Genomic DNA, 14,460 nt, shown 5'->3' on the forward strand with positions numbered 1-14,460 from the left:
AGAAGTATGGTCAGGGAAGGACCTCCCTCTACTGGTTAGGACCAAAGGAGAGGTGGGCTATCTTTCTAATCATCTTCTGTATTTTTGTGAAATATTCAAGTTTGCCATGTTTTCTTTGGCCACATTTTTAGATCATTTTCATTTTGCTGGTATATCATTCATTTCCTTTGTGCTTTCACATTTACTATCACAGTTACATGTCAAATTTCATTAATATCATTTTAATCAAACCCCTTCAGTGTCTATGGTTGTTATTGTTGTGTGCCATCAAGTTAGACCCGACTCATAGTGACCCCTCCTTGGGTTTCCAAGGCAGTATCACTACAGAAGTAGATTGCCCAACCTTCCTTCTGAGGAGTGGCTGGTACGGTTATGTCTCTTTTATTCTTAACCTTGAATACATATGGTTTTCTTTCTCTTTTCCTTAATCAGGCTCATGAGGAGTTTATCTATTCTATAGGTCTTTTCAAGATAGGTTTTTCTTTTTTTTAGGTTACCAAACATACTACCATCCAGTCAATTCCAACTCATAGCAACCCCATAGGACAGAATAGAACTGCCCCCGTAGGGTTTTCAAGGCTATAAATCTTTATAGAAGCAGAGTACCATATCTTTCTCCCATGGAGTGGCTGGTGGTTTGAACCACCAAACTTTTGGTTAGCAGCTCACCTTTTTGACCACTGTGTCACCAGGGATCCTTTCTTTTAGGTTAAGTAGAGTTAACTCAGGAGTCCTGGTGGTGCAGTTCTTTGGTTTTACATAATTTATTTTACCCATAGCTCTTCCAATATCAATTGCATAAATACTGAAAATGATACTTGGAAATTTTTCTGATAGGCGTCAGAACCCATCTTCCATGAATAGTGTCATAAACTTGGCCACAAATGCTTCCAGGTGATAAATGGCTTTGCTGCCCAGCTGCAGACAATGTTCATAGTAAGCTGCCATCTGGGCAGCTTTCAGCTGTGCATCACAATTGTGTAAGAGTTCTGATTATTCTGATCCCTTCATTATTATATCAGGAGGGATATAATGAGTTAAAAACTTATAGAGTCTTCCATGAACTCCAGGAGTCTTTGTGGACTCTGCTGGCAGCCTTCCTCAGATACACCTCTCAATCTGTCTTGGGGATTTCTTGGTCTGCAGTGAAAGGATACTGCTTCACTCAGCAAGTTTCACATATCAGGAAGGTTTTCTGAAGGTTTTGTCAGAATTTCCCCACCAGTCTGCAAGACAGCTGTGCAAGAAGTGCCAGTCCTTCCTTCTTGCATACAGCAGATAACATGGGACAAATATCTTCAATGCTGGGGGCACGCACATGAATGGCCAGACACCTACTACAATTGGGTGGTATCACTTTGGAGGTAGAAGTGCAGCACAAGATCTACAGGTGGACATATGCTTTTCCATGATTTGCTGCAGCACATGCTAAGCATTTTTGACAAGCTAGTCAACCTCAGTCAGTAACACCACTTTAAAATCTCTCTGAGAGTTCATTTTGAGTTAGTAACTGTCCACTGTTTCAACAGTATTTCCACCTTATTTTTTGCTTTACGTTAATTTAACATTAGTTTTTATATTTATCAAATTCTTCTTCATTTTCTCTTTCGTTATACTTTGGCTCTAAGTTTCTTCTCCCCTAGCTTCTTTTAGTTCTTCATCTGTTTTTGCCAGAATCCAGATATTTTGGTAAGGGACTAGCACCTAGACCATTGGGAGTAACTTTTGGTAAATTATTTTATAATTTTATTTGTTTATGATCAGAGAAAGTTGTCTGTAAAATATCTACTTTAAAAATGTGTTGTTTTGTTGTATTTATTTTTTGCCAAATAAATAATTGATTTTTGTAACTATTCCATGCACATGTTTGTGTGTGTGTGTGTTTTCTATCTTTATTTCCAACTCGTCTATCCTTATTTGTCTATTAGATATGTCAAATTCAGAAAGAGGTATTTTGAAAATCCCCACAAAATTTGTGTTTTTACCAAGTTCTCCTTGCATGTCTTTGTTTTCATTTTATTTATTTATTTATTTAGTGCTGTGCTTTATTTTAAGTCGCTCTGGTGGTGTAGTGCCTAAGGCATTTGACTGATAACCAGAAAGTTGGTGGTTCAAACCTACCAGGTGCTCCACAGAAGGGAGATGGGGCAATGTACTTCTGTAAAGATTTACCACTTTGGAAACCCAAAGGGGGTCACTATGTGTCGGAATTGACTCAATGGCTGTTGTTGTTGTTATGTGCCGTGGAGTCGGATGTGACTCATAGCGAACCCTCCTTGGGTTTCCAAGGCAGTATCACTACGGAAGGAGATTGCCCAACCTTCCTTCCAAGGAGTGGCTGGTGGGTTTGAACAGCCACACTTCTGTTTAGCAGTCAAATGCCTTAGGCACTACACCACCAGAGCTCCCAGAATAGTTCTGTTGTTGTTGTTGTTGTTGTTATGTGCCATCCAGTCAGACCCAACTCATAGCGACCCCTCCTTGGGTTTCCGAGGTGGTTTCACTACGAAAGTAGATTGCCCAACCTTTCTTCTGAAGAGTGGCTGGTGGGTTTGAACTGCCAGGTTTCTGGTTAGCAGTCAAGTGCCTTAGGACTCAATGGCAGTGAGGGTTTTTTTTTTTTTTTTTTTTTTGTGCTTTATTCTTAGTGTTCATGTTATTCTTGAATACCCAGAGTCACCGGCTATCCCTTTCAAGGGCTCTGTTTTTGGATATATGTTATGTTTTCCCTGTCTTCACACTTCACTCCATACTGGAAGTGTATCATTTATTTTTCTTTGTCAACTCTTTGATGCTTAAGTAAGGTGAAGGAGACATTAAGGACAACCGTCCTTCCAGAGATGAGTAGTGGAATATTCTTTCCCATGGTATACTGGTTTGGTGCCAAGGAGGCAGCCCAACTCTAACTTATGTGTACTCACTATCTCCTGGTCTTGGGAATATGGGGTTCTTAGTCTTTTTTGTTTCTTGGGGCCAGGGAAAGTCATTCACTCTCACTTGTCTACCTCAACTCCTATCACTGTGAGCCAAGCTCTTCAGCACCCTTGAACTTCTGATTCATGCTTGTGGAAGAGGACCCAAGCTCAGCTCTATTCCAAACCCCCAAACCTCAGTCGTAACTGTATGTCTGCAAGCCCAGCAGCTTCTCTAAACAGAAATGGCAAATAATTTGAAATTTAGAGTGGAGATTAAGTAAAATATTAAGGTTTAGTCACTAACTCCCAGAATCCTCTTTATGTGATGCTTTCAAAAAGCATACACAGAAGTGGTCTTCTACATAGATATTTTGCTCGTATTGATCTATATATATACATAAATATTTAGCATATCTACTTTTTACTGTATAAGTGCTGAAGTAGCATCACAGAGACAAAAATTATGAGTCATTTTTCCCCCTAAAGTTAAAAACAACAACTGGGAAAATATTAGGATCTTATTTTGTTATTGTTAGTTTTCTTATTCTTAGGATAAGGACCTGAAATTCTCTATAAATACCCTAGAATACTGAAAAAAGAAGAACATTTAATCAGTACTTCTGTAATTATTATGGTATCTAAAAACTCACTAACAGCAACTAATTCTATGAAAAAATTTTCATGACACTATTGTTGTTGTTATGTGCTGTCAAGTCAGCCTCGACTCATAGCGACATCCCCCTTGGGTTTTTGAGGCGATATCACTACGGAAGTAGATTGCCCAACCTTCCTTCTGAGGAGTAGCTGGTATGAACAGCCAGACTTCTGGTTAGCTGTCAAGTGCCATAGGCACTATGCTACCAGAGCTCCTCATGACACTATAAGGTAGCCAAATTATGTTAGCCTTATGTGTGTCATTTTGACCTAAGTTTCTTTGTTTCTAGTAGCCAAAATGGGTAGGAAAAACATATAAAAAAATACATTAACTCCTGCCAGCTTATGTTTTTAAGAGAAGGGAAATCAACCATTATAAAATGGCTATATTTGTCCTAAACAGTAAACAATCAAGTTTAAGCACCATAAAACTGACTTTCTCAGAATGTACAAGTAATTCACAGTCCAAACAGTCATGATAATAAAATAGGCTTATTCTGCAGGACCAGTTAACTCATAATGCATTGTCTTGACTTTGAAAGTGCTTTCAGAGCTCTTGTATAAGTATATGCCAAAAAAAACTTTTGGCTAAAATGTTGGAACCATTTCTAGTGGATCTGGCAAGACAGCCTTAATCATCCCTTCTGTGGGGCATAATTAAGAACCACATGATGCATTTTTCAATGCTATCTGTAGCAGGTATATATGACAAATATAACAGTAAATATGTGTGAAATACTCCCAAGATACACAAATAAGAATAATTAGAAATAAAGGTATTCAACTTTTAGGGTAGATATAAAGCCTGCCAAGTTATTATTTTTTTTTCAATTCTGAAGCCTGTTGTCTCTAAAATATTCTGTAGTGCATATTCATATAGCTATAGGAAGGACATTTGGTTTGGCAGACAAATTACTTGAGTCAAAATAATTCAATCTACTCCAAATTTCTAACTGCTTATTGCATATTCCCATATGGTGCTTCTGCCAGCCTTCCAAAACCAACTCATCCAAATTTGGACAGATTTTCTTCTATCCCCTCTTTCTTCATAACTCATTCTTCCTTGAGTAGTCTCTGTATAGTTTGATATTTCTATCTAGTTACCCAAGCAGAAAACCCATCTCATCTTCTCCCATTCTTTAGATTTCAGCCACACAGGACCACTTGCTTGTCCCTGATTATCCTGTGCTCCTGGTTTTGCACATACAGTTCCTTTAACCTGAGAATGGCCCAAGGCAATTATATATGAGGAAATATTGCTCCTTCTTCAAGGCTACTTCAAATGGCATTACTTCAAATTCACCATTCTTGAATTTCTTAATCAAAAGTAATAATTCTGTCTTCTGTACCTTATAGATCTGTGTTTATGTATATCACTCTTAACTGTCTATATTTGAGTAATTTTTACATGTACATATATATTTTTTATGGGATCACATACTGTAGTATTTAAGACTTGAGTCTTCATTATCTTTTGATCCTTTAAAGTCTAAGTGCAAGGTCTTATATGAATAACATAATAATCAAATAATTTTTTTATTATTTTAAACCTATTATAAGACAAGCATAGTTTTCTTTTCCTTTCTGAAATCCAGAATCTATGAATGAGAAGTCTAATAATTTTGGATTTTTTTAAAAGATGGGGAATGGGACACAGATTTGTTAATTATTCATTATGTGTCAGATAATGTGTTGGTGTTGGATAACTGTTTTCTAATTTCTTTTGCAACACCTTTGCATAGTTGTTATTGCTTTTCCACTTTATAACTGTGACCTGTTTGGTAAGGTACAGAAAGGTTAAGTAACTTGCCAATGGTCAAAGAAACTGAATTCTGAACTTGATTCTAAATGATGTTAAAGAGTGTTGAGAAGACAGTCTTCCATAATCAGGTCTTATCATGGAGTTGGGACTCACTGAACAGTCTAACCAAGAGTCTTGGGCCCAGAAAATTCTCTGATGATGGAGGCTAGGAATTGATCCTCCCTTTGTCATAATGTTATCTTCTTCCTTATCAGGAAAAGTCCTTTATTGTTAATGATGTAATGAGTACTTCTTTGTTCTGCTTATATGTGCATATGGCAGTTGGCAAACTCCATCACCTTATCTGTTCCTAGTGGGGAGGAAGCAAGGTTTTTCATCTGCATCATGAGAGCAGTGCATGTAGACCACCAGCCCTGCATTGGCTAGGGGAGTGACTTGTTAGCCATAAGGAACTGGTGCCCACTATTGAAGTTGAAGGAGCTCTGGTAGCATAGTGCCTAAGGCACTAGACTGTTAACCAGAAGGCTGGTGGTTCAAACCCACCAGTCACTCCTCGAAGGAAGGTTGGGTAATACCCCTCGGAAACCCAAAGAGGGGTCCCTATGAGTCAGGGCTGACCCAATGGCACATAGCAACAACAAAGCATTGAAGTTGAACTTGCTCTGGCTCTTCTCTATGCGAGAAATGTTGTTCTATCCACTGTCTGTGTGTAAGTTGCATTTTTCTTGGTAACCTTGGACCTTGGCTTGACAAAGAGCATTGCATTTTCTATCACACTCCACAGTCACGGGTCCTGTGCTTGTTACCTTTAATATGAATCATCCTCAGCTTTTATTATTTTTTTCTTTTTTCCTTGAGAGGGGTAATGGAATCATTACAATTTATTTATGATTTCTTGATTCTCCTCTGAATCAGTATTCTATTGCTACTGTAAAAAAATTATAATAAATTTATTAGCTGAAAACAATACTCATTTATTTTCCTACAGTTCTTGAATCAAAAGTCCAAAATAAATCTTAAGGGGCTAAAATCAAGGGATCAGCAGGGCTGGTTCCTTCTGGAGGCTCTGGAAGAGAACTTCTTGCCTCTTCCATCTTCTTGAAGTTGTCTGCACGTTTCTTAGGTCCTGGCCATACCAATCCTGCTACAATCCTCACATAGCTATCTATTGTCTTTGGCTTTTTTGCCTCCCTCTTATAAAGATCTTTGTGATTACACTTAGTGTGCATGGATAATCCAGGATAATTTACCCATCCCCATATCCTTAATTTAATCAAATCTGCATTCCTTTTATCATATAAAGTAACCTAGTCACAGATTCCAAGGATTAGGATATGTTTATCTTTAGGAAGGAGCTCTGGTGGTGTAGTGCCTAAGACATTTTACCGCTAACCAGAAGGCTGGCTCTTCAAACCCACCAGTCCCTCCTCAGAAGGAAGGTTGGGCAATCTACTTCTGTAGTGATACTGTCTCGGAAACCCAAGGAGGGGTCTCTATGAGTCAGTCTACCTCGTCCATATATGTATTAGAAAATGTATTTTCTAATGAAATATGTATTGGAAAAATAAAATCCCTTTTCAGTGTAGTTGCAGGGAAGCTCACTGCTCAATAATGGGGTCGAACCAGGGATTTCCAACTCCATAAGGAGCACAGTGCAACACACAATTGAACTAGCCACAAACTGAAACTTGTGCTTAAACAGGGACTTAACCCTAGTTAATTGTGAAAAGCATAAGCAAGTACTATTGATTCTATAAAATTAAAAATCAACTTGATATTTGTGGCATATAACTTGTCAAAAAACTCCATAACCATTACGTTTCAGGAAATGGCATTTATATTATTTAATACACTTTGCTGTGTAGTGGTGCTTTTTTGAATGTAAATAAATTTTCCATGGTCAAAGTTCCCCACATAAATGCTCATCCATCCTATAATTCCACAAATTGTGTTTCTAGTTGTATCCTACCTTTCTGAATGACTCTCTTTAACTTCTTTCTTTGCTGTTGTTGTTGTTGTTATGTGCCGTCAAGTCAAACCCGACTCATAGCGACCCCTCCTTGGGTTTCCGAGGCAGTATCATTATGGAAGTAGGATTGCCCAACCTTCCTTCCGAGGAGTGGCTTGTGGGTTTGAACCGCCAGCCGTCTGGTTAGCAGGCAAGTGTCTTAGCCACTATGCTACCAGAGCTCCCTCTTTCTTTGCTAGCTTCTTCAAATGAACTAATCATTGGAGCCACTCACGATAGACTGGCAGTTAAAAAAACTCAATTGTCAAGATGTTTTTATCAGTCACATCAACAGTAACTTTGAGATTGAATAGCTTTCTGGTTTATGTCAAATCTTTGGTGTGGATATTTTTTCCCTCAAAATAGAAATTTCTCACATCTTAATGCAATCTAAACTCAAATCCTAACTCACGGCCATTGAGTTGGATCTCACTCATAGCAAGCCCTCCTTGGATTTCCAAGGAGGTATCACTGAAGAAGTATATTGCCCAGTCTTCCTTCCAAGGAGTGGCTGGTGGGTTTGAACCACCAGCCTTTTAATTAGTAGTCAAATGCCTTAGGCACTACGCCACCAGAGCTCCTCTAATGTAATTTACCTTGTCCAATTGTTCACCCATTTCATTTGGAATCAGAGCTTACAACTGGTTCAAAACAGTTCAGTTATGACCCTAGAAATAAGGGCAGTGTACACGTTGCATGGCAACAGAATCTCCTGTGGGCAGAATTTTGACCCAAGTAGGAAACAGGCAGGAGCCCTAGTGGTGCTGTGGTTAACATGTTTGCCAGGTAACCAAAGCTTGGTGATTAGAATCCACCAGCTGCTTGGTGGGAGATATGTGTGGCAATCTCCTTTCATTAATATTTATAGCCTTGGAAACCCTATAGGGCAGTTCTACTCTATCCTTCAGAAATCCTAGGAGTTGGAATTCACTCAATGGCAATGGGTTTGAGTTTGGGTTTATTTTTTCATAGGCAGCCGGTGCTCCCCTGCTCAAAAATGGCAGCCTACTGTGCACTCTTTTGACTGTCTCAGCTGCTCTCTTTGGGTAGGGCATCACTGCCTGTTTCCTACTTGGGTCAAAATTCAACATGCAAGGGGTTTGGTTGCTATGCAACACATATGCTGCCCTTGTTACCAAAGGCCATGACTGAACTATTTTGAATCCCCTCCCTTGGTTGGAAGCTCTGTTGAGAATAGCCTTCACCCTGTTGATGAAAAAAAGATGATGGGGCACATTATCCCACTGCTGATGAACACCCATTAGCCTTGGATAGCAAATATATTCCCTGTGTGCATTTGATATGTGATCATAATAGAATTCCATCCTGTGGTTTGTGGAAAAAGAAGTGTTTTAGAGCCAACCTACGTGTGTTTTCAAATTTCATACCAATATACACTCAGCTTCAGAGCTGCTCACTTGCTCGCTGGCATGCATCCCATTTTCACATGCAATTTCTTTATGAATTGAAGGGAATATGCAGGCAGGCATCTAGCTGTTCAGGAAAATAAATTTATATATTTTTTGAGTATGTACCTTGTTGTGGATGCAGGACAAAATATATAGGCAGATATCTCAGACAAAAAGTGAGGCTTTATTTTTAAATATAGATTATAGAAAGTGATGCTTTCCCCTTATCTCCCAAGCTGAAAACATCTATTAAAAATAGTTTTTTAAAAAATATATATTTAACATTGCTTTGCTCCATAATCAGTATTATAATGACCTATCTAAAACTGCCATATGTCATCAAACTATTTGGCAGTAAAAACCTATTTGAGACCCATTATTTAGTGACAGTAGTTGTATACTTGAATAAATAAGCTTCATTATCTATATGGTTGAAACCATGAACATCTGTGAATAAAGAGATATAGCATATTGATTTTGCTGTGGTCCTCCACTGAAATGTAGGTGGCATTACATCAGTTTACAATTTCAATGGCATGCTGCAGTTTAGAAATAAAAAAATTGTTATCTGGAAACCTCTCAAACCAACAGAAATGTAATCAATTTTTTATCTGTGGTTAGGCACTGGAAGTCAGTGGTGGATTTTCTGTCTTCAATGCTCAAGTCCTCTTGTTAAAATATTTAGGAAGCTCCCATGGGAAATACTATACCTAGATTGAACCTGTTTACATTAGGAAGTGAAAAATCTGCTCCTTGTATCCTGTTAGCCACAAATGCATCCTCCTCTCATAGAATCACTTCCCCTGGGGGATTATGGGATATAGCTCACTTCTAGTTTCTGAACACTCTTCTACTGAATGACTGAGCCACAAGGACTCACTACTTCTATCTTGATTACAATTTGAATTCGGCATACAATTTTACGTCCTGTAGCTTTAACTCCAATTCATGTGGGAACATAATCTAATATTCTTGTGATGATTCTGAAAAAAAAAAAAAAAAAAAAAAAAAAAAAAAAAAAAAAAAAAAAAAAAAACAACAAAAAACGATACTGGAAAATAAGAATGATAACAGCATTCCCAGGATTGCTAACATCCCTTAGGTAAGTAGCATTTACATTTAAGATACTGTTTCTTTTTAAATTTTGTGTACTCATTAACCCACATTACTGATGATACGCCACTGCTTAAACATTGTGTAAATGATGTAAAGATAAAGAAGTATGTTCCCTACTGTCAAGAAGTTTGCAGTTTATCTAGTAAGAATGAAAAGACATTCAGAGGTAACTGTAACACAGAATAGAAAAAACAAATGCCGTAGTAGAATTGCAAATAAAGTACTATCAAATTTCTGAAATGGGATAACTTCAGAGAAAGAATGGGAAACAGAGAAGGTTTCATGAAGGAGGGGCATTTGTTGTTGACATTGAATAAGCGTTTATTGAGTACCTATAATATGTACCTGGAAGTAGTAGACAAGAGAGATTCAACCCAGCAGGGGAGAATGCTATTAACTAAAACTTTACCTTATCATTAATGAATCATAAATATGGCAAATCTCTGGGGAGGTAAAGGGTTTGATGAAAACATAGAATTGGAAGCCAGAATTTAAAGATTTGTTGATTATGCAGTATGTAATGAGTCGGGGGTCGACTCGACAGCACATAACAACAACAACAACAACAAAAGGAGCCCCTGGTTGGTGCAATAAGGAGCTCTAGTGGCATAGTGGTTAAAGAATTCAGCTGCTAAACAAAAGGTCTGTGGTTCATTCTTTCTCTGTGGGAGAAAGATGAGGCAGTCTGCTTCCCTAAAGATTTATAGCCTTGGAAATCCTATCAGGCAGTCTACTCTGTCCTAAAAAGAGTCACTGTGAGTCAGAATTGACTGGATGGCAGTGGGTTTTTTTGTTTGTTTTTTCGTTGGTGCAAACAGTTTATATGTTTGTCTTCTAACCAAAAGACTGAAAGTTGAGTCTACTCAGAAGTACTTCTGAGGAAAGGGCTTGGGATTTACTTAAAAAAAAGATAGCTGAAAATCCTATGGGGCACAGTTCTACCCCAACACAAATTAGGTCTCTGTGAGTTGGAGCCTACTTAATGGCAACAGGTTACTAGTAGGTTGGGGATGGAGATAGCAAAATAGACTGGTAGTAGGGCAGGAGAGAAAAGGATGGACAGAATTAAGATCCAGTTGTTCCCAGGACACACATGCAGGGATGACTGGGATGATCACTGCAAACCTAGACTGCTTGAGCTTCATTGAATCTTTGGGTTTAGGATGAAGCATAAGAATTTATAGATCCAGAAAGCTTGGCTAAACAGGGGGAAAAAGTAACTTCTTATTATTAATTACCAACTATGGACCAGGCACTTTCCATGTATTACTTCATTTAATACTACAATGATCCTATTTTACAGATGAGGAAAATGAAGACTTGAAAAGTAGAAAAAATTACTAAAATAATACAGGTATGTAACATTTCTACTGGAAAAATTAGAGTATATCTAAAATTAGGGTGGGAAATGCACAAGTGTGTCTATAAGGGAATCGGAATCTGGATGGAATCACACTAATTTTACTGATAAATAGATGAAGAGAGATTAGGTTACACCTCCAAAGATGGAGTGCAGGATAGGAATAGAGCCAGGATTATAAACTTTAGGCAGATAATTTTACATTAATATAAATGTCATCAATGGAAAGTAGAGAAATGAAACCAGATGTGAGTTTAAAAACTAACTTCTGACAGCATATTTCTTCAGAATTAAGTCTTGATTCCATCAAACTCCATAGCAGAGCTTCCCCAGGGGTTTTCTGTGAGTTGGTCACACATATAGACAGTGAGATATTTACTCCCTCAGTGATTCTGATGTCTGCTCTATATGAAAAACAGTGGGAAGCATTGTGTAGATTATAGTTATTTATTCACTATAACTTTATTGCAAGCTACATTATGGTAGGTACTGAGAATACAATTAAAAACAGTCATTGCCATTAGGAAGCTCTTAGTCTATTGGGGGACATGCATATTAAATATATAGATATCTATGAAAAGTGTTTGGAATGAAAGATTGTTTGAACATTGAGAATACAGATTCTCAGAACAGAACCTTAGAGCATAAACTAGTCTGTGAGATCAGGAAAAATCTTCCCTGAGGACAAGACCTTTGAGTTGCCATATGCATGAGGGCAGAGGAATGGATGCTATCAGGCAAGGAACTAAAGAGGAGCTTTCCTCTGCAGGCTGATGGACTGCAAGGGGTATAGAGCATGTGGTAAGGGGAGCATTGTAACACTGGAGTCAAACGTAGCAAGGACTGTGAGGATGACATAGGAGTAGGTAGTGTTTTGTCTCTTGTACACAGGATCACTATGACTTGGAACAAACTCAACATCCTCTACCAACAACAACAATGATGGCCTGTGTGGTCTGCATTTCATGTTTGGAGAACAGTGTGTTGATTAATGAGGAAGGAGAGAGAGGTATTTTGTGGGAAAGATTAAAGGATTTGGGTCTTTATCTTAACAGCAATGGAAAGTCATTGAGTCAGTGAAGGTTTTTTACTGGGAGGAACATTGATATTATTAGATTTTCATTTTGAAAGATTACTCTGGGAGAAAGTGTGAGCAGAGCAAATACTTTTAGGAGGATGCTGCAGGTCCAGAGTTAGGCCATATGATAGCAGCAAGATTAAAAAGATGCATATATTTTTTGAAGATGTATAGGGGAGGTACACAAATTCAGCTGGTGTGGTTGTGGCTGGAGAGTGGAAGTCAAACCTTCCCAGAGGTTTTGTCCCAAGCTCCCCTGGATTTAGCTGACCTCCATTTTGGGCTTTTCTAACTCTATACTGTAGTTAACAAGGTCTTTTTAGTTTGTCACATTTGGACCCAGCACCACTGACATCTCTACTGTTCCTATATTTGTTTTAATCTCTCTAGAACTATCTTTCCCTCTACATCTATATTTTGAAATTTTGTCTATTCAAGTCCCAGATTAAATGTCACTTCCTCCATGAAGGGAGCTCTGGTGGCACAGTGCCTAAGGCATTTGACTGCTAACTAGAAGGCTGGTGGTTCAAACCCACCAGCTACTCCTTGGAAGGAAGATTGGGCAATCCACTTCTGTAGTGATACCAACTCAGAAAACCAAGGAGAGGTAACTATGAGTTGGACCCACTTGATGGCAGTGAGTTTTTTTGTTATTGTTGTTGTTTTCCTCCATGAAATTTTACCCAATTTGATATAATTTCTTCTTTCCTCTATTCATTGTGTTCATAACTAATGATCTACATATATAAAATCATCATTAATGATCTATATACCTCTATTTGTACATTTAGCACATTTTCCTTTTTGTTTATTTTGTGTATATGTTGTCCTCCTCTACAAGGCTGAAGAGAAAGGATCTTACATTTTATCCATCTATGCCAAAATGGAACCCATAAATATTGATATCTTAGGCATTAGTGAGCTGAAATGGACTGCTTTTGGCCATTTGAATCAGACAACCATATGATCAACTATGCCGGGAAAGACAGAAGAGGAATGGCGTGGCGTTCATCATCACAAAGGATGTTTCAAGATCTTTCCTGAAGTACCATGCCGCCAGTGATAGGATAATATCCACATGCTTACAAGGAAGACCAGTTAATATGACTATTATTCAAATTTATGTACCAACCACCAAACCAAAGGTGATGAAATTGAAGATTTTTATCAATGTCTGCAGTCTGAAATTGACTGAACATGTAATCAGGATGTGTTAGTTATCATTGGTGACTGGAATGCAAAAGTAGGAAACACAGAAGAATAATCAGTTGTTGGAAAATTTGCCCTTGGTGATAGAAATACTGCTGGAAATCACATGGTAGAATTTTGCAAGACCAAGGACTTATTCATTGCAAATACCTTTTTTCAACAACACAAATGATGCTATACACATGGACTTCAGCAGATGAAGCACACAGGAATCAGATTGACTACATCTGTGGCAAGAGGGAATGGAAAAACTCAGTATCTTCAGTTGGTTTTGACCAGGCCAGGAGCTGATGTTGGAACAGACCATCAACTGCTCATGTGCAAGTTCAACTTGAAGTTAAAGACAATGAAAACAAGTCCATGAGAGCCAAATATGACCTTGATTATATCACACCTGAATTTAGAGACCATCTAAATAATATATATAATACATTTAACACTGATGAATGAAAACCAGAGGAATTGTGGGATGGCATCAAGAACATCATCCATGAGGAAAGCAAAAGGTCATTAAAAAGACAGGAAAAGAAGAAAAGACCAAAATGGATATCAGAAGAGACTCTGAAACTTGCCTATGAATGGAGAGTATCTAAGGCAAATGGAAGAAATGACAAGATAAAATGATTTCAAGAGCAGCTCAAGAAGACAAAGTCAATTACTATAATGAAATTTGCAAAGACTTGGAGTTAGAAAACCAAAAAGGAAGAACACGCTCAGCATTTCTCAAGCTGAAAGAAGTGAGGAAAAATTTTAAGCCTAGAGTTTCAATATTGAAAGATTCTATGGGCAAAATATGGAATGATGCAGGAAACATTAAAAGAAGATGGAAGGAATATACAGAGTCACTGTACCTAAAAGAACTGGTAGATCTTCATTCATTTCAGGAGGTGGCATATGATCTAGAACCAATGGTACTGAAGGAGGAAGTTGAAGCTGCAATGAAGGAATT

General features: G+C 38.0%; 1 pseudogene; it reads right to left on the reverse strand.

The window, feature by feature from the left end:
• Positions 1 to 840: 840 nt before the first annotated feature.
• LOC103197041 lies at positions 841 to 8,829 on the reverse strand (annotated as a pseudogene).
• Between the last annotated feature and the right edge of the window lie 5,631 nt (positions 8,830 to 14,460).

This window comes from Orycteropus afer, unplaced genomic scaffold, assembly GCF_000298275.1.
Source record: "Orycteropus afer afer isolate SDZICR_OR568_19922 unplaced genomic scaffold, OryAfe1.0 scaffold00073, whole genome shotgun sequence".
NCBI classification, from domain to species: Eukaryota; Metazoa; Chordata; class Mammalia; order Tubulidentata; family Orycteropodidae; genus Orycteropus; species Orycteropus afer.